The following is a 21117-nucleotide window of genomic DNA, read 5'->3' as shown; positions in this document are numbered from 1 at the left end:
GCTGAAGGCCAGGTGCCCACCAGAGGCGCTCTATCACTCCCCCTCATTCACTAGACAGGGGAGAAAAAGTATAACAAAAAGCTTGTGGGTCGAGATAAGGACAGGGAGAGATCACTCACTAATTATCGTCACAGGCAAAAAAGACTGAACTTAAAGAAAAAAAATCATCTAATTTATTACCAAGCAAAGCAGAGTAGAGGAATGAGAAATAAAATCAAATCTTAAAACACCTCCCCCCACCCCTCCCTTCTTCCCAGGCTTAACTTCACTCTCGGCTTCAACCTCCTCCCCCTGCAGCGGCACAGGGGGACGGGGAATGGGGGTTATGGTCAGTTGATCACACATTGTTTCTGCCACTCCTTCCTCCTCAAGGGGAGGATTCCTCTCATTCTTCCCCTGCCCCAACATGGAGTCCCTCTCATGGGAGACAGTCCTTCATGAACTTCTCCAACGTGAGTCCTTCCCACAGGGTCACAGTTCTTCATGAGCTGCTCCAGTGTGGGTCTCTTCCATGGGGTGCAGACCTTCAGGAGCAGACTGGTCCAGGGTGGGTCCCCCATGGGGTCACAAGTCCTGTCAGCAAACCTGCTCCCGCATGGGCTCCTCTCTCCACAGATCCACAGGTCCTGCCAGGAGCTTGCTCCAGCGCGGGCTTCCCACGGGGCCACAGCCTCCTTCAGGTGCCTCCACCTGCTCCGGCGTGGGGTCCTCCACAGGCTGCAGGTGGAATCTCTACACCCCCTCATCCTTCCTCCATGGGCTGCAGGGGGACAGCCTGCTTCACCATGATCTTCACCATGGGCTGCAGGGGAATCTTGCTCCGGCGCCTGGAGCACCTCCTCCCCCTCCTTCTGCACTGACCTTGGTGTCTGCAGATGTTCTTACATCTTCTCACTCCTCTCTCTGGCTGCAAAAGCGCTCTCTAACTGTTTTTCTCTTTCTTATATATGTTATCACAGAGGCGCTGATTGGCTTGGCCTTGGCCAGCGGCGGGTCCGTCTTGGAGCCGGCTGGCATTGGCTCTATCAGACACAGGGGAAGCTTCTAGCAGCTTCTCGCAGAAGCCACCCCTGTAGCCCCCCCCTCCCCCCGCTACCAAACCTTGCCATGCAAACCCAATACACAACCTCATTGTGCTGTGCTTTCAGGGAAGCTTGCCAGCAGCTGTCTGATCAACTCTGATCTTGCTTCCCCCTGTAAACATCAAAGATGTTTTTTGTGGCTTGCCACAAAAATAAGCGTCAGACTCCAGCATGGACTCTTTTTGATTCTTTTCTTCTGAGGACAACAAACTGCAGAAATGCTGTCTGTGGAAGTGCTAGAAGAGATCCAAACAGTTTCTGCAGTTTCTGTTTACCCTGTTCCAACAACTCTTCTTTGCCCCTCATGTTACTTTTACTAATGTTGTACCATTTAGTCTTTTACACAGGCAAATTTATCTCAAAATTTGTATAGTGTCTTGAGTGCCAAACTTGAAAAGTTTAATATTAGACATGTCAGCATCAGTCCACCTTTGTTTTTACATACACTAGATCAGATCTTCAACAGACTCCAACAGTGCAATCACTCTACTGATTTTGTGTCAAATTCTGTACTCAGTTACACTGGTAATGTTCACGATGTTAATCCATCAACATTAGAGTAAGGTTTGCAGTGATGAGAACAGAATACTTTCCACATCAAACCACCATTTTTAGAATTTCTGAAAGCCTCACAGCTTCCTTGAGTTTCTCTTTAGCAAAGAATAATTTTACTCCTATGCTTGATTTAAGCAATAGTCCCAATCCCTGCTGTTGGCATTCAGTTCAGCTCCCAGAGAAGTCAATTAGAAACCTACTTTAGCTACAGTAGAATCATATCTCTGTTGAAAGGTCTATCTGCAAATAATTGACTAGGATGTGACTCTCCCTCTCTGCAGGCACCATGAGGACATCAAGGCCAATTATCTATGTGCAGAACCTTTAGAACAATACATAATTAAATATCATTAGGTTGTTCTCAAAGTAATAGAAAAGCTGTCAGTGTTGTAGAACATCAAAAGCTTTTTAAAAAGATTAATGCTATGTATACTCCAAAGACCTGCTCCAAACATATTAAAGGCCAGTAAAAAGGAATTTAAGAAGGGATTATCCTTTTTTATGTGAACTTATGTGTAATTGATCTATTGTTGCAATATAATTGTCACATGGATTAAAGAATCACATTCTGTGCTAAACAAATGAAATATTATATATTATATATTTTTGTGCTAAATTGCTGAAAAAGTAGTGACTGGCACTTGGCTGGCATTTGGTGAGTTGTGACAGTGACATATGAATATGAGTGCCTTTTACACACACAGTGAGTTTGCCAAGTTCATTTGTATACTTATAAAACATTTATAATTAAGATCCATAAATAAAAGGCATATATATTAGGTACTAGTGAACATAAAGACCTTTAAAATAGACAGAATTCACATGTCAAGTGGAAAGATTATTCAGTGCTGGTTTCAGTTGATTAAAAGTCAATACATCTTTTTGGTACTGTGATAATTTTAGATAAAGTGATCCAGATACTCATGATGTCCCAAAAATGTAGATCCTCTGAGGGATTCTATGAATAAGTGTCTCTCTAAAAAAACTTGCATTAAGATCAGTCTTGCACTGCAGTGAGGGAGCATTTTAAACATACTCCCTCTGTCCTGAACAGGATGGCTGTGAATTTGGCTCACTGCTAAACCCCAGAATAACGGGGTGCTCTCTGGCGTGTCTGCCAGAAGCACTGCTAGCATAATCACCTAGCCCAGGAGGTGGTGAGTATATATGCTGTCCTGAGCTGGAAACCTTGTGATGACTTTCTGAGGTAGGCAGGAAAAATGAGTGCCTAGCATAGGAGTCTAGGTGTCACTGTTGGGCCAAGTTCCTCAAAGACTGATATGGCGACAACTAATTTCCAGGTACCAAAAATTAGCCTCGTATATGCATGCCACACTTGTAGGGAAGTAAACAAAACAAACCCTGTGCAGTCCATCATCAGGAAAAATAATAAGGCAAAATGCAAAGGGAAGAAAAGAATCTTCTTTACCCTTCATTTTTTTGGGTTTTTTTTTTCCCTATGCTTTTTAATAGTTTTTTTGTTGTTTGGAGATCCAAAGTACTGCCGAAACTAGTACAATTACATTGTATGAAGCTACTGCAGTTACATTCATTATTTTTGATTATTAAAGAGAACAATTTTAATCTCAAAACATGTACTGAGTGTTCAGGAAAAATCTAGGGCTCAAGAATATTCAGAATAAGTTTTATCTATGAGACAATGACAGTTTCTTCTTCATCTATTTTCATGTATCCAAGATGATACCATACTGTTAAGCTTTAAAATTCAACAACTTTTTCTTCTCAAAAAAGAATAAAACCTTCAAATCCTTCTCTAAAATATTTACTAGTAAGTGGACTGTCTTAAGGTTCTCTTAATCATCTCTTGGGAGATGCCAAGCCTCACTGCAGCAGCTCCGCTGCTTCCAAATATATTTGCCAAGTGAAAGGGGAACTGGTACCCACACTCAGTAGTGGCATTTCATCAAAATTTATCACAGCAGCAGTAAATATTATCACTTTGGTCAAGTTTAAATATTTCAAACTTTTAAAATATTAAAAATAAGTAATTTTTGAACATGTTGAATTTTTATTTAATTCCTTAAACTACTGTCTTAGAAATACATTCTATTAACTTTTCTTGTACATCTCTCACCTATTTAGGTCTCTTATATTAAAGTCATCCCAATACCACCTCTCTACTAAACAAAATTACCCTTGCCATAAATTGTATGAACAAGGACCCTAATCTGCTGTACTTCCTATGAATTTTCTTCTTCTTCCAGCTGTTGCCATCTTCCTTTCATGATTCTTGCTTGTTAATGACACAAAAATGGTATGCAACACAGAGATAAATTGTCCTCAGTGACAGATTCTATAGTATTCAGAAGTCAAATCTAAATGCTTCATTGTAAAAAGATGATGCTTAAGGAATGATGATTACGAATATGTTACTGTTTTAAATTGGGCATGTGGAGAACTGCACCAATTTATCCTTCATTTCTCCTTATGCATGGAAATCACTGTTGATTTTAAACATGAAACTATTGGTATGGTTTGAGTTTAACTCCATACTGGAGTAAAAAGATGCTATTCAGCTTGCCAAAATTACTGTTATATTAAAGGATATGTTTTCCTTTTTAAATTCAGATAGGTTTTTTGCTTTAATAGTGCTTAAACTTTGCTTTGCAAGTACTATAAAATTCTTTAAAAGACAGAAATAGTACACTTCAAGGATTAAGTTTGAACTTAAATATTTAGCAATTCTCATAAAGACAACCCAGTTTCAAAAATATTATCAGCATATTTGAGGATTTGGCAAATCACCGTGTTTCCTTAATTAATGCAAAATTGCCTGGAGAAGACAATAATTTGGTGATATGGTATGTTATTGAAAGGACAGGTTGCAGGATCTTTTTCAGGAAGGGAGTCACATGAAATAGTGACAGACTATAAGGAGGGTAAAATGAATACATAGAGTTGCTCCTGGTGGGTGTCACAGAAAAGGATTGGGATGTGTTCTTGACAGGGCACCTTCAGGACATTAGGGCAAGGGTGAGTCTGCCACACTTCACACTGCAGAGGCACTTGTAAACTGAAAGAAGTGGAGCTAAGAGCTGAGAAGTCATATGTACTGAATCTCTGATTGCTTACTTTCATCTGTTAGAAACATATGGTTAATCTCTATATTTTCCAGTTTTATTACTGGTATTTGATAGATCGTTTGTTCTACTATCCAATATCAGTGGTTTTCTAAGGGTCAATAAATGTTTGCACTGTACTTTGGATACTTATCTTCCTATAAAAATACTAAATACTAGTATAAATATAAAACCAGGGAAGAAACATGTTATTTTAAAGTTATTTTTCCTTTAACTATGTAAGCCCAGGAAATGAGTTGATAAGGAAAATCCTATATATGATAGGAGTCACTAAAATACCCCCAAAACCACAAACCAACAAAGAGTTGGCAGCCCTGAAGTTACTGATTTACCTTTGAGATTGTTTCAATGGAAAACATAAAGAAAGATGTGAGGACAAAGATAGAGTTCCTTTAAGACTGTTTCAGAACATTTCCTAGAAAAGGATACAGTCCATTTTAGGAATAAACCAGGTACATATAAAGACTGAGTAGTGTCAAAGATAATACCATTTTGATAAGTCCCTTCTTTTTCCTTGGGAAAAAATCAAGTTTGTGATTCTTCACATGACAATAGCTCCTTTTGTTATCTTCCCTGCAGTGCTCTTATGTACTTCTGTGCAATTTTCTCAGTGATTTTTACAAATCTGTTTCTGAGTCAGTTGTTCAGGTAAGTTCCAGTCCTTTTCATGCTTCCTGTTAGTTAGGAACTGAGCTATGGGATAAAGGAGAGGCTTGTAGAGCAAGACCAGAGAGCTTTCAATGGAGGATTTACATTTTTTTTCTGGCTGGTTGAAATCTACATTTTCTACAGAAAAGTGCAATCATTTGGAAATGCATTTCTGCTGATGCACTTCTAGTAGCAGTGAAAAAAATGAAATCCACACAGGAAAAGCTCAAATGAGGATCAAGCTAAAGGTTTATATGCACAGAGACTAAGAAAGAATGTCAGAAAATGCAATTGGTCTGACAGAAATTCATTTTTCAGTGAAATCTTTGAAATGTTGACAGAATTTCAATTAAAAGGAAGAATCCTGTCCTAAATGATATAATATGGCAATGCTCAGTACAAACTGCTGAGCTTTGAAAGTGGAATCTCTTGATAAGGAAAAGATGGAAAATGTGAAAAACCTCTCAGGTAATAAATCTCAGCCTTGAACCAACAGAGGTGCTACATTTATCAACTGGGACTAGTGAGATTCCTTAGTAAAACACAAGACTATGATATGTGATTATTTATCTTGGCAAACAGTGCTGCACTGTACTATTTCTATTACTGACTGTGCAGCAATAGCAGGTTATATCATCACTGGGATGACCACAGTCTTGAACATAAAATTTTATATGTAACAACAATTCCACACCAAAGGACATATCAACTGGTAGATGAAATTCTATGGATGCTCAACCCTTGGGACAAACCCACATACCATAAGGAATATGTGAAATACTGGCCTTCTGCAAGTGCTTGTGCTTTCTTCTTATTTGGTATATTTAGATTGGAAGACTCCTCATGCCTCAATTTTCCTGGGATACTGTAAGGCCCTGATAACAAGTGAATGTTGCAAACACCCATCTTGACATGGACAGGGATGGGCTGATGATGACCAGGGAGTGTTGACCAAGAATGGAGCCTGCGGAGGCAGGATAACGTCTTGTGAGATCACTCCTCTATTCCCGAAACACGTAAACAATGACCATCTGTGCCCTGTGTGCCATGTGCCTGTGAAAGATCACCACTCCCTCGGTCAGCCCTGAAAGGGGGGGGCAGTGAGACTCCCAGGACCCCCACAACCCACCGACTCATTTCTAGAACATTTCTGAACATTTCTGAGCACATACTGCGCCTGCTCAGTGATGACAGACCCCCGCCTATGGGGAGGGCACATCAGGTTATAAAAAGGGAAAACATAAGTTTTCGGCGCGCGCCCACCACCTGAAGACTACAGCTACGAGCAGAGAACATCGCTGGATCCAAGGGTGGTGATATCTTTTCTCTCTCTCTCTCTCTCTTCTTTCTCTCTTTCTTGTCCTCTCTATCACTCTCTTTGTCTCTAACTTCATTTTCGGCACATTAGGGTAATATCGCCACATGTTTTGCTAAACCCTTACCTTTCATAGTTCTGCTAAGTTTTGAGCATTGTTATGACTTTTGCCAAGCCTCTATCTTTTGTAGTTCCACTGAGTTTTAAGTAAATTTATGATTGGTTTGAACCTCTAAAGTAATTGTCGTTACTCCTGATTATCACACAGAGAATTTAAAAGTTAACCTCACCCTAACCCCCTGAGTGGGACAGGACAGATACAAGAAACAAATTTGGATCATAGAAACAAATTTAATAATTAGCTTAATTTTTCCAAGTGCCAGTTTAGGTTAGAAAGGCAAGTTTCTCCCAGCAGATATAGGACAGGAGAGACAACAGTAGCATTAATGGTCTTGTGTTGTCTGGCTCCATGGAGGTCTGTTGAATGCTGATCTTATAGTTGGGGCCATAACTCTGCAGAGTCTTGCCTGCCGTTTCTCATTTCCTTAGTGTCCTGGTTTCGATAGGATAGAGTTAATTTTCACCAGAAGCTGAGACAGGACACAGCCAGGACAGGTAGACCCAAACTAGCCAAAGGGGTATTCCATACCATATGATGTCATGCTCAGCATAAAAGGGGGCTAGCCAGGGAGGGAGGGTGTGGCTTTGGACCAGCTCCAGGGTGGTCTGAGTGTGAGCTGAGTGTCCGGTCAGTTGTCAGGTGAGAAACTGCATTGTGTTATCACCCATTTTGTATATTCTGTTATAAGTATTGTTGTTGTTGTTTTCCTTTTCCTTTTGCTGTCCCAGTAAACTGTCCTTATCCCAACCCACGAGTTTTACCTTTGTCTTCTGATTCTCCTCCCCATCCTGCTGGGGTGGGGAGGAGTGAGCAAGTGGCCATGAGGTGCTCAGCTGCCGGCTGGGGCTAAACCACTTAGTTGAGGTTATAACCTCAGAATTAGAAATGAAAAATTATAGTAACTGTAACAACCTCAGTAATTACTAAGTAACTTCATTTCAATGCCCCCGAAGAGCCCTTCAGTGGTTTTGTATATAATTATTCACAAAAAAAGCCACCTCTTCTGCCAACATACTGAAAGGCAGGGATTCTTTCTTCAGATGCCTTAGTATAGGCATGCCCAAATTATCAGGTAAATCATATGGGTGGTGGTTGAACACACAGTATTAAACTCATCACTAAAATTAGAACAGCCATGAAGTTCAAATGAAATCCGTTAATCCAGGTGGGGGAGAGGGTTTAGACTGGAGGAAAAGGATTTGTCATAAATACAACAGAAATGCAAAGCTGCGAGGATCTGAAAGAGGTCATCTAGTCCATCCACCTGCTCAGAGACAGGGTATATAACATCTCTAAGAGATATTTAATGTCTTCTTGAATCATCTTCACCAGACAATTATAACAAATTCCCTGTATAATCTGATCCAGTGCTTAACTATGCTGAAACTGTGCTTAAACAGAAAGTTTTTTTCCTATAATGTACCCTGAACTGATTACTGGTCCAGATCTTCACAGACACAGACAGCAATCTCAACTGCTACGTCAACCCTTTCACATACAGGAAGATCATTAGGCTATCCAGTCTTTCTGGACTGAACAAACCCAGTTTTTCCAACCTCTTCTCAGAAATCATTATCTTTCAAATGACTGATCATTTTATGTCTCTCTCTTATGAACTCTCTTTCATTTGCCTCTGCCTTTTCTTAATGCCTGCTATATACAACTGGAAGCAGTATTCCAGCTGAGGCCTCGATACTCCTGTGAAAAGCAAAGCAGCTACCTTCAGTTCTCCCCACAGTACTCTTCATGAACACATCCAGCTTTCACCAGCTGCTTCTTTTGCAAGGCCATGACACTGGATTGTATTCAGCATGGTTACAGTATAAACCAGGGGAATTTTCAAAGCACTGTTATCATGTCCTAGAGTAGTACATTTGAATATTTGACTTCTCATTTGTGAGTTTAATATTGTCATTATCACATTTAATCTTGTTGATGTATTAATTCTTGGGAATTGTAACTTCCTTCCACATGCCCACTATAGCAACAGGCTGCTTGTGCTAGACCAGCCGATGTCTTCCAAGTATTCTCTTTTCAGCTCCTGTAAGAAGCAGTATAGGACAAAGTTTGGACAGAGCTGCTCTTTGAGGTTACATTTTTGAGGTAATCACAATACTATTTACACTTCTGTGTCTCTTTGGACTGCTCCCTCTTTTGTAACATCATGTTAAGAAGAAGAAAGAATGTAACTTTTAAGAAGAATCAGGCTTAGAAACAAAATATGTCTTGTGGATAGGCTCTTCAAGGCACTCTACAGAGTATTGTTATGAGCAAGTCCAAAGGGGATAAAATGAAACTTGCTTATATTTCACAAGACTTTCTACCATTTACCATCAATGCTGCATTAAAAATGAGAAATTTAGTTATACCTTTGCCAGAGGAAATAAGAAAAAGAAATTATCTTCCTTAGGGAAGGCTCTGGGACTCAGATGATACTCTACAGCACTCCACAAGTATAGATCCAGAAGTTTAGTAACCAGAAATTAATATGAATGCATTTCTTTAAACTGAAAGAAGAGAATAACCTCAAAACATTGTCTACCCACTTTCAGAACTAAACATAAAAAGCAGTTTTCTCCCCAATATACTTTCACTATGTGTGTACTACTTTGTACAAGTGTAAAAAGTTTAAATATATTCCAGTATTTGGATCCAAAATATTCTAGTCTCATTTCTTCCTTCATGCACTTGATCTAGTGAACTTGGAAACATTTGAATTCAATTATGAACATTTAGGTGTAAGAACTTTACACTGGATTCACAGTGTATTGAGGCATGCTGATATTTCCAAAGAATTCCTCCCCTTTGACACCAGCAGCTGTCTCTGACCATAGCCATGCCATGTCTTTCAGCCAGGTACTGCATCTTCTTCAAAGGCACCTCTATCCACAACTCAATATGACAGCTTTTGTGCCTCCAGCTTCAGAGAGACTCAGAACTCCTGCCACCTCCTCTGAGCAAAAAAGGACTTGCCCAAGCACTGATGCCTGCTGGATCCCTTCTACACTGAAGGGAAATCTTATTCCATTTATACTTTTGCCCTGACTGATGTCTGTGCCATGGAATCCATTCCAATGCAGCTTATTTCATAGAAATGAGTAGGATTTCAGTGTTTATCCATGTCACTTGCCATAAAGAGCCCAGGTTCTTTCAGTGAGTTGCCTTGATACTCATCAAATGTAAAGGAATCCTTCATTTCAAATAAAGTAACAGTTCCGCTGTAACTGTACTGAGGCTAACATCTACTTTGACAGGGAAGTTACTGCAGCAATTTCTTCCAATCATCTCATTGCACTACCAAAGTATGAAGCAGTAAGACATTTGCCTAGGAACTGGAAGACAGTAGGGTTATTCAATTTTATAAGTTTCACTGTTTCTGAAACCCGGGAAAAAGGAACACAGTTTGACTATATCCTTTTATTTATTATATAGCAAAATAACATATGGGCTGGCTTACAGTAGAAGATAGGGAATTAATAACTTAGCTTTTTTGGTTATTACAAGAAGTATAATTTTTTTTTTTTTACTTTAAGGACAAAACTTTAGGTTTGCTGTGGTCATAAATCATAAGAGTTCCCTGAACATAAATAGTCTTTGTTATGATATTTTAAAAATTCTTTATTATGATAAATGCAAGCAACTTAATTTGTCAAATGCACAACTGATCAGAACAGTCTGCTTATATAATTTCTGTCTAGTTTCCAAGGTGAATGGATAGGATATGCAGTCAGATTTGCAAGGGTATAAAAACTGATGAATCTTTTCAATTTTTTTCTTTTATGTTAATGAAGATAAAAACATGCATGCATCCATTTGCAAGCAAACTTCTTAATTTTTCCAAGGAATCTGTTAAGCAAAAGAACATCTATTTTAATTAAATTGCATTTTAATCAAATTGATCATAAATATAACAGTTACACAGAGACCAAGCAATGGCTATCCAAGTCTGACATAGGTACTTCTCCAAAACAAAGCTGAATTATAAAAGGTATGTCTACGAGGTAGAATTTGTGTAAAAAGAACATTATAAAATGTTCGGTCCCAATCATTGAAATGCTGTGGAATTATAGTGGGTAAAAAAACCTTTTTTTTTTAAATTCAAAGTTAGTCCCTGCCTAATTTTTATGTAAGTCTAAAACATTTGTTGCATGTTAGTTTTATTTCAAAAACACCTATAGGTTAAAAAGAGCATATCTTTAACTCTGTTATAATTAGAAGATGCCTTCTTAAAGGCACTGGACTCTTTGTGGTATTACTTGTATCAGATCTTTTTCAAAGAGATATTTCTTCCCAGTGTTTTTTAATAGTCTATATTAAATGTATAGTGACTAAACTAGAAAGCCAAACTAGTTTTGCTGGACATATCTTGCTACCTTTAATATCATAATTCCACCATAACCATAGTAAGGAACGTCTTCATGAATAATGTGATTCAGACCAAAATTTCTGATGTAAAAAATGAAGCTGGGCAAGGATAAGAGAGTAAGACCCAGTTTTTGGAATTAAACAAGCGTTAACTTTTCATTCTTCTTTTAATTTTTCCTTAGCAATTCATCAAAAGGGTGATTTACACCAGTTAGAGCCAATATAAGTAGCAACCAAGTTGTGTAAAAAACTTGGTACTGTTTAACTTTTTGTCAGTTCCTCTTCTGGCTCTTTTGTGTGTGTGTGTATATAGAATCATAGAACGGTTTGGGTTGGAAGGGACCTTAAAGATCATCTAGTTCCAACCCCCCCTGCTGTGGGCAGGGATGCCTTCCACTAGATCAGATAGCTCAAAGCTCCATCCAACCTGGCCTCCTCTTCCAGGGAGGAGGCATCCACAACCTCTCTGGGCAACCTGTTCCAGTGCCTCACCACCCTCACAGTAAATATTTTTTTCCTTATATTTGATCTAAATCTACCCTCTTTTAGTTTAAAGCCATTACCCCTCTTCCTATTACTACATGCCTTTGTAAAAAGTCCCTCTCCAGATTTCTTGTAGGCTCCCTTTAGGTACTGGAAGGCTGCAATAAGGTCCCCCCAGAACCTTCTCTTCTCCAGGCTGAACAACCCCAACTCTCTCAGCCTGTCCTCATAGGAGAGGTGCTCCAGCCCTCTGATCAACTTCGTGGTCTTCCTCTGGACTCTCTCCAACAGGTCCATGTCTGTCTTGTACTGGAGACGCCAGAGCTGAACACAGTACTCCAGGTGGTATCTCACAAGAGCAGAGTAGAGGGGCAGAATCACCTCCCTCGACTTGCTAGCCACAGTTCTTTTGATGTAGCCCAGGATGCAATTGGCTTTCTGGGCTGTGAGCACACATTGCTAGATCATATCCAAATTTTTAATCCACCAGTATCCCGAAGTCCTTCTCTGCAGGGCTGCTTTCTCTATATGTACATATATATAGATATAGAAAGCCTGTAGGAATTGGGACCCATAATTTCTTGACTCTGACTTGCTGGGTATCATACTGATTTCAGTATGAAAATGAAAGTGGAGGCAAGATGTGAGGCAAGGAGAGTGACAGGCTGGGTGAGAGCATGCAGCTCTTAGGGGGGGCGGCGCAGTGTCAGTTGTCATTATATATTACCAGTTGAAGCATGGATTGGGGGATTATTTTTAATAAGACTGGCTTTGCTGGGCAATAAGAGGTTGTGTGTTTAGGTGTATTTATTGCGATGCTGCTCAAGGTCACATGGAAACTGTACAGGAAGGTCAATTTTAAATCCATGGTGGCTTCATCATGTTAGGAACTGTCCTCAGAGGAGAAACCCAAGGGACAATGTTTAAGGAAGTGGCTTGCCTGAGGTACAGGAATCATTATAGGGAAACGAGGAACATGAAGTGTATTTTGTTGTTTAAGTTGTATAAAGGCAGTCATGAGGTAATGATGTGCGGAAAATCAGACTCCACAACTGGGAAAGTTGTAAAGTAGGTATGTTTATTCAGCGCTGGGCAGCACGGGGGGTCATCCCACCAAAATCGTGCGCACCTTGCGGCAATTCCCTTTGAATTTTATACAACAAAATGTTACATATTCAAAAAGCACCTATACATATTCATGATCTGTCCGTGGAAAGGCGGTCTTATTACAATGAGTTCATTTCCATTGTCTCCGCCTTTAACTCCTCTCAGCTGCGCACACGCAGTGCCTCTTGGTGGTCGTGGGCCGGGGTCTTGGGGATGAAGGCCGTATGTCTTCCTCACTGTGCACTTTTCACCTTCACCATAAAACTTACTCAGACCGGTTCCTAATTAGCAGAGAATCCTCCGTGTTCATTCCATTCTGATTTACTACCTCCTTATCTTGTGATTGGTTGCAAAAATGCAAGCAGAATGAAGGGTCATCTTGACCCTTCCTTACGCTAGTTCTTGTTAAAACATCTTACGTAAGGGTTAAGATTACTAGATATGTGGCTTAAGCTAGTTAATGGTCCTGCTATTTCCCTTAAGTGTTAGTTCCCTCTATCAATCCCCCCTTTTCAAAAAGGTTAGTAAATTCGTTTACTATAGCTAATACAATGACTCTTTATCTAATATTTTCTCAAAATACTTATTTGATTCTAACCTTTGCCTTAGCTGATATTTCTTCCATTCGCTGTAAGAATTCCCCGTGTTTTGACAACACCCTAAAGCACATCGAACCACTACACACAGAGCTATAAACAGGATTATAACCATAATTGTCATAACAAACAATTGTTTCAACCATGTCAAATTTGGTAACCAGGATGTTAATCTTTCCACTAAGTCACTAAACCCCCAAGATGTGTTATCTTGGGCCACTTCATGCAAGATTTTGGTTTTTTCCCAAATTTGAGATAAATCCTTTTCAATCCTTTTGTCTTGGTTGACATAGGTACAGCAATGTTCACCAATAACCGTACATAAACCTCCTTCTTTAGCAAAAAGCAAATCCAGCCCCAGCCTGTTTTGGAGTGTCACCTGTTCTAGAGAAGAGATTTCTTTTTGTAGAGCTGTGAGCGCATCAGCTGTAGCATTATTAATAATTTCCATTGTAGCCGAAATGTTGACTAAGGCCTTTTCTAATTCACTAACCCCCAACCATGGGATAAACCACCTCGCAAAGCTATGAAAGCTGGTTGGTCTTTCTACTAAAGGGTTCCGTTTTCCCCGGGTTTGATGGGCCACGGGTTTCATATAAGTTCGTAATAAACCGAGCGTGCCTGAACTAGTTAAGTTTTGTACAATAGTAATGTTAGGAACTATAGTCCCTATAGCGCATTGACCTTTCCACCCTAAGGGCAATACTTTGTACCCCCACTTCCCACAGATCCAGTACCATCCCTGACCCACAGGGGTGGGCCAGCCTTTGGGGGTACTGCTGACGTGTCTTCGAGTCTGGTTGCTATTCCACATATTTGCACCTCCATACTTGATATAACTTGTGCAATTAGGGTAAGCCCCAACAAAACTTGTACTTCCACATTTTTTATCTGTGCTATTCCCTCCCGTACTCTTTGTGGTGTTTTCCAGGTAGCACCTCTGGACACAAGGTACTTCCGTGGTCTCGTTCCAGAGTGTGCTTAAATCTATCTGCCACTCGAGATTCCTTTTTGGTATCTCCATGTATTCTGTGAGGGATATATTACTAAAGGCCTTGGCTATCTCCGAAGAGTTGGGAAAACTGGTGGCGACCACCGGGTGGCCCTGTCCTACGTTTGTGGGCAATCGTGAGCAAATCCAGCAATCAGACCAGTTCATGGCATTAGCAATTTTGTCATGTAGCTGCAAAAAGGCATTATTCTCCCATGCCTCAAGTCCCCCTATTAGGCTTACAGTCAGTGTCGTGACAAGGTAAGCTTTCCTTGCTGTACTTGCGTGACTCTCCATGGAGATTTAGGTTCCTTCTTCACACGGGAGTGGTGAATCCAGGCATTCTGTTCCTTAATCTTTATTGCTGTGAAGGATGTGAGGAGTACCTGGAACGGTCCTTCCCATTGTGGTTCCAGGGTCTTTTCTGTAAGAGACTTCACATATACATAATCTCCAGGTTTTATGTTATGTACAGGTCCATCCAAACCCCTGCTTCGAGTCCCAACCACATGTTTTTCAATTCTGCTGAGTTGTTTGCCTAATGCCACCATGTATGAAGACATAATTTCCTCCCCTGCTTGTGCGGACATCCCTTTCTGTATTCCATAGGGTCGTCCATACAAAATTTCAAAAGGGCTCAGCCCCTCCTTTGCTCTTGGCCTGGTTCATATGCGCAAAAGAGCCAAAGGAAGAGACTGAGGCCAGGCCAAGTTAGTTTCCTGTCCCAATTTCACAATCTGCTGTTTGATTAAGTGGTTCATTTTTTCTACTTGGCCACTCGACTGAGGGCGATATGGGGTATGAAGCTGCCAATCTATACCCAAATGGCAGCTAATTTGTTGTACTACTTTTGAGATGAAATGTGGTCCTCTGTCAGAGGATATGGTTGCCGGAACCCCAAAGCGTGGTATTATTTCTTGTATTAATGTTCTGGTTACCTCCCGAGCCTTGGCTGTCCTGGTAGGAAATGCCTCTGGCCAACCTGAAAAGGTATCAGTTAATACCAATAAATATCGATACCCCCCTTTTCTTGGGAGTTCTGAGAAATCAATCTGCCATTGTTGTCCAGGCCCGTTGCCTTTCCCAATTTGGCCCATTTCTGGTTTGGGGGTATTCTTAGGATTAGTCTGGAGGCAAATATCGCACTGTTGAGTTACTTGCCTCACGGTGGTGTATAGATTCCTAGCTACAATCTCTCTAATCAGGTGTTTATATAGAGCTTCTGCCCCCCAATGCCTCTTCCTGTGTTCTTCCCTTATCAGAGACCATGTTAGATAAGAGGGAATGATTAGTTTCCCTTGTGGGGTGAGAGCCCACCCCTCGTTATTATACGACCCTTCTAGGTCGATGATAAGCTTCTGATCTTCCTTAGTATATTTTGGCTTACCTTCTAGGGAGATTTGCCCGTCAGGGACCAAAGCCCCTTCTGTTTTTACCTTTGTTTTGGCTACCTGTTTTGCCTCTCTGTCCGCCAGCTCATTTCCTCTTTCCAACTCCGAGTTCACTTTCTGGTGCGCCTTAATGTGCATGATTGCCACTTTCTCAGGGAGTTGGACTGCCTCCAACAGCTTCAGGATCTCCTCCGCATGCTTGATGTTTTTGCCTTGTGAGTTCAATAATCCTCTCTCCTTCCAGATTGCTCCATGCGCATGCACGACTCCAAAGGCATATTTTGAGTCTGTATAGATATTTACAGCTTTGCCTCGGGCCAATTCCAAGGCGCGGGTCAGAGCAATTATTTCTGCCTTCTGCGCAGAGGTATTCATGGGCAAGGGCCCTGACTCTATTACTTCCTGGCTGGTGGTAATGGCATATCCAGCATGTCTTTTACCGCTTAGGACATAGCTGCTTCCATCCGTGAACCAGTTTTCCGTGTTTTCCATAGGACTGTCTCTCAGGTCCGAGCGGCTCGAATACGTTGCCTTGATGGTCTCCAGACAGTCATGATGCACTGGTTCTCCTGTGTTTCCACTGAGGAAAGAGGCTGGATTGACAATGTTAGTGACTACAATCTCCACATCATCTTGTTCTACCATTATAGCCTGATATTTCAAGAATCTTTGTGGGGAAAGCCAGTGTCCACCTTTTGCTTCCAGTACTGCAGACACTGTATGGGACACTAACACAGTCATTTTCTGGCCCAGGGTGAATTTTCGGGCTTCCTGGATGTTTAGTACTACAGCCGCGACCGCTCACAAGCATCCAGGCCAGCCCTTTGCAGTTGCATCCAATTGTTTGGAAAAGTAGGCAACTGCTCGTCGGTACGGGCCCAAATCTTGCGCTAATATTTCTAGGGCAATCCCCTGCTTCTCGTGGGAAAAAAGGAAAAATGGTTTACTCGCATCTGGGAGTCCTAAGGCTGGGGCCGACATCAGGGCCTTCTTTAGCAGCTCAAAGGCCTGTATGGTCTCTTTGCTCCATTTAAGGGGTTTCTGCTCAGTGGTGGTTAGTGCATACAGGGGTTTAACAAGCAGTCCATAATTATAGATCCATAGTCGGCACCACCCAGTCATCCCCAGGAAAGTTCATAACTCTTTCACTGTTTGTGGTCTCGTGGTTTGGCATATTGTCTCTTTTCGGGCCTGTCCCAAAGTCCTTTGTCCAGCACTAATTTCATAGCCCAGATAAATGACTTTGCGCTGCATTACTTGGGCCTTTTTCTTGGATACCCGGTATCCCTGGAGCCCCAAAAAATTTAGCAGACTCACCGTCCAGGCCATACAAGCGTCCTTTGTCTTGGTGGCAATCAGGATGTCATCCACATATTGCAACAGCTTCCCTTCCTCAGGCGGGGCTTCCCAAGACTCAAGATCTTTTGCAAGTTGATTACCAAATATAGTAGGGCTGTTTTTGAACCCTTGTGGTAACACCGTCCAAGTAAGCTGAGTTTTACGACCGCTTTTAGGATTTTCCCATTCAAATGCAAATATTTTCTGGCTGGCTTTATGGAGAGGGAGGCAAAAGAAGGCATCCTTCAGGTCTAAAACAGTAAACCAGGTTAGCTCAGGGGTCAGCACAGTTAACAAGGTGTATGGATTCACCACTACTGGGTAGAGGTCTTCAGTTATCTTATTTACAGCCCATAAGTCCTGGACTACCCGGTATGATCCGTCGGGCTTATGGACAGGTAATATGGGAGTGTTAAAGTCGGACTCACATTCCTTTAGTAATCCTAGTTGTAGAAAATTTTCCATCACTGGCCGGATTCCTTCCTTGTCCTCCTTCCTCAGGGGATATTGTTTAATTCTTACCGGCTGCCTTCCTTCTTTGAGCCTGACCTCAACAGGTGGGGCATTCTTTGCTCTTCCGGGTATATCAGTGGCCCATACCCCAGGGTATACCTGGTTCGTGATTTCCTCCCCGATTTTTCCTTCTGTGGGAACACTAGCTAGTGATAAACTCATTATTTGGATATACTGCTGATCATTTACCTCCAGAGTAATCTCTCCCTTTTCGAATTTAATTATTGCACCCAATTGCTCCAATAAATCTCTTCCCAAAAGTGCCTTCGGGGAGTTGGGCATATACAGAAATCTGTGAACGCCCCATTGTTTTCCCAGTTTATATCTCAGAGGCTCACAAAAATATGCCTTTTCACTTTGGCCAGTTGCCCCTTTTACCATGATATAGTCATTTCCCAGGGGCATCAAAGCTTGGTTTAAAACCGAATACGTTGCCCCTGTGTCGATCAGAAATTCTATCTTCTTTTGTTCTTTCCCTAGCTTCATTATAACCAGTGGATCCGCTAGGGTAGATTCCCCAGGTCCCCGTCAGTCCTCCTTCACATGGGCCACTATCCCTCTTTTCTGATTGCTTCGTCCCTTCCCCTTATTTCCTTGCCTTTCTGGACACTCATTCTTCCAGTGACCAAATCTTTTGCATAACGCACATTGATCCCTGTCTAATCGAGGCAGTCCTCGTCTGGGTTTTCTCTCTTCCCTGATGACCGCTACCACCCTTCTCTGTCCCCATTTGTAATCTTCCTCTCTATTGCTGAACACTCTCCATGCCTCTTCCAACAATACTTCCAGGTTCCTGCCCTCTGTGGGACGCAGCTTTTGAAGCTTTCGCCTAATATCCCCTGTAGACTGGCCCAAAAATAAAGAAACTAGTTGTTGTATTCCTACCTCTGACCCAGGGTCCAGCGGTGTATTACGGCGCATTACGTCCCTCAGTCGATCCAGGAATTCGGATGGTGACTCGGAAGGCCCTTGCTTAATTGCATATAGTGCTGACCAATTTATGGTCTGGGGAATGGCTCTTTCCATTCCTTTTGCAATCCATCCCTGATACGCCCGCAATTTCTCCATATGGGCGGACCTATTCGCATCCCACTTTGGGTCCTGAAGGAGGAGGTATTCTTTAATGTCTCCTCCCGAGACTTTATAATGGTCCTCAGCCAGATCCCCTGCAGTTTTAAAAATCAATTGTTTTTCCGTCTCGGTCATACATTCTAACAATAATTGTATGTCATTCCAATCGGGGTTGTGTTGCTTTACGATAAACTGAAAATGTTTGGTCACACTCACCGGATCGTTCCTGTAATCCTTAGCAACTCTTTTCCATGCCTCTAAATCAATTGTGGAAAAAGGTACCTTGATCAGCATTGTCCCACCATCAGGTCCTACTGCTTCCCGGAGAGGTGCCTGCAGGACCGTCAGGCCGGGCTTCCGCCTAGTACGGGAGGATACAGGGCTAGTCGGGGGAGTGGAGGTTCCGTCCGAGTCCACATCCTGCTCCTGCGATCGAGGGGGAGGCTTAAACAAATCAGTTAGATCTTGTTCTAGTGCCTGGCGGTTTTTGTTTGCGTTTGTACATCTTTGTCCAATACTACATGCCGAGCAGCACCGCTTCAGCTTGCCTTTAAGTTCCTTGTTACTCTCTCTTTCAAGGGCAAGTACCATAGGGTCCTGTGGTGGCACCATCCCACAGTCCCTTTGCCACTCCGGATGATTTCGGAGGGTGAAAAACATATCTGCATATGATACTTCATCCCATTTTCCTTCCCTTCTTAAAAACAGCATTAATTGCAAGATAGTGTTATAATCAATTGACCCATTCAATGGCCATTTGGCTCCATCTTCTAGTTTGTACAGCGGCCACCACTGATTACAGTACTTAATAAGGGTCTTCCTGCTCTCTGTGCCTCCAGTCCCAGCAATTTCCTTCCAGTGAGCAAGTACACAGCCTAGGGGACTCTTTTTTAGAATGCCTCCCTGGGTATTGCCCATCCTAATAATTTCTTTTTCCTTTTTCACAAACTCTTTCCTGCTACCTTCTCTATCCCGTTTTAATTTCCACGCAAACCTCCTCTTACAAATCCCCACGGTTCTCTTTCAATCCTTTTTCCCAAACGTCCCCAAATTTCTGGGATTAGGTCTTTTGGGTTTTTGGGTGGGTTTGTTTTTGTTTTTGTTTTTTTTTACACGCAAACTTTCCTATTTTGGATTCTTGGTAAGTCCTTTCCCAATCACAAAGCTGGGGATTTTGGGAAAGCACTTAGGACGTTCAGCTTTCTGCCTTCCAGATAAACAATACCACCTTTCCTTGCAAAATGAACACTCTAACAAGACCCAGGCCGAATGCCAATTTTCGCATAATTTGTTAGTAATCCCACACACAAAACAAGGAATCACCCTCCATCAATATGAGGGTTTAAAAAAGGTATCTGGGACAGGTTGTTCCCAATTTAGGGCTACTATCTGTCCAATTGGTGTTAAATACGCTCTTCTTAATAAAATCCGCTCCGCTCCCCTCCTTATCCAGTTCCCTCCTTCATTTAAATACTCCCAAGGTTCGAGCCCAAACCACTGAAGGAGTGACTCTCTCCGTCCTGCCACTTTGATGATCAGCCAGGCCTCCGATACTTAGGAGATTGACTAAACACCGCAGCAGCCCAACTTACATATATCAAAAACATTTACAGATCTTACAAACGTTTCAGACACTTTGTCCGTCTCTGGCCATGTTCCTCGCGGAATCACGGAACCGCAAATCAGGACTCCCACTCGCTTCACAGCGGCGCTGTCTCTCAAACACACACACACAGACACTCGTGCTTTTAACATAAAATACCCGGGCGTTTCATAGATAAATCATACAGTTCACGCTCTAGTTGTTATCCCTTCAGCAGCTGCACACTTTGAGGCTCGCTTACCCTTCTCCTGCTTCTTATACAGTCATTAGCAGGTCCGTCCTGGCTCCCGATGCCAGGATGCAGCAATAACCTCGGATTCACTCGATCTACTCCCAAGATCGCTAGCGGCCGCTCTATCGGTCAGCGAATCCCCCCTTTCCTTAGGGTACCCTCCTCCCATACGGGGACTATGCTGTACGCCAGACGTCTCTGCGCGATTTACCAGCGGCCCCGGCCAAGCGTGGGCGTCCCCTACGACTTACTGGCCCCCTTGTTAAACATACCATTTATCCACAGCTTCAGGAGGTTGTTGTCTACTCCTGCCGTGAGCGGCTGGAAGTGGAGGCTCCTCCGAGAGAAGTGCTCGGGGCGCGCCTAGGAGCGTCCGCTCCGCAGTCGATCCCGCAGCCGAGCAGAGTGTCTCCTGGCTGGCTCGCCAAAATGATGTGCGGAAAATCAGACTCCACAACTGGGAAAGTTGTAAAGTAGGTATGTTTATTCAGCGCTGGGCAGCACGGGGGGTCATCCCACCAAAATCGTGCGCACCTTGCAGCAATTCCCTTTGAATTTTATACAACAAAATGTTACATATTCAAAAAGCGCCTATACATATTCAT

The sequence above is a fragment of the Balearica regulorum genome, chromosome W (assembly GCF_011004875.1).
Source record: "Balearica regulorum gibbericeps isolate bBalReg1 chromosome W, bBalReg1.pri, whole genome shotgun sequence".
Classification (NCBI taxonomy): Eukaryota; Metazoa; Chordata; class Aves; order Gruiformes; family Gruidae; genus Balearica; species Balearica regulorum.
This window is presented reverse-complemented; position numbering follows the sequence as displayed.